Consider the following 745-nt stretch of genomic DNA (forward strand, 5'->3'; position numbering starts at 1 on the left):
TCAGAGGAATAAGTTATATTTTCAATAAATTAATAAAATTCGATATAATGGATAAGTCTATAAGAAATGAACTTGATAGATTAATATATGCAGAATGTTATAGAATATCGGACCCTTCGCTCTGCCCTAGCATCATAGGTTGCGGACTAATGGAACATAATTCTCTTACAATACTAACAGTAAATATAAGAAGCGTCAACCGAAATTTTGATGAATTCTTAATATTTATTTCTCAACTTAAGATCAAAATAGATTTAATTGTATTAACGGAATGCTGGTTAGAAGAATATAGTGAACCCCCATCAATCGATAACTATAAAGGATTTAGAACAAAAAAAGTAATCAACCAAAATGATGGAGTAATTGTTTATGTCAGTAACAATATAAACTGCGATTCTGTTTATGAGCCCACCATAGCAGCCGAAGGTAACTTTCTCATACTTAAAATAGGTATAGACACGGCTATTGTTTGCACATACAGACCACCAAGTTTCTATAACCCGATGGCCTATATTGATTCCCTACATAAAATACTGAAAGAATTAACTACTAAAGCTATAATCTTAACTGGCGATATTAATCTTGACATTATGCCACATAATGTGAAGGGACCCACCTCCGAATATTTAAATATGCTCTCCTCTTTGGGCTTCAAGCAGTGCATTGACAAACCAACAAGAAAAAACGCATGCTTAGATCATTTTATGGTAAAGGGAATAAACCAAACTGTAAAAACTGGAATATT

Source organism: Papilio xuthus, unplaced genomic scaffold (genome assembly GCF_000836235.2).
Source record: "Papilio xuthus unplaced genomic scaffold, Pxut_1.1 DF826945.1, whole genome shotgun sequence".
Lineage (NCBI taxonomy): Eukaryota > Metazoa > Arthropoda > Insecta > Lepidoptera > Papilionidae > Papilio > Papilio xuthus.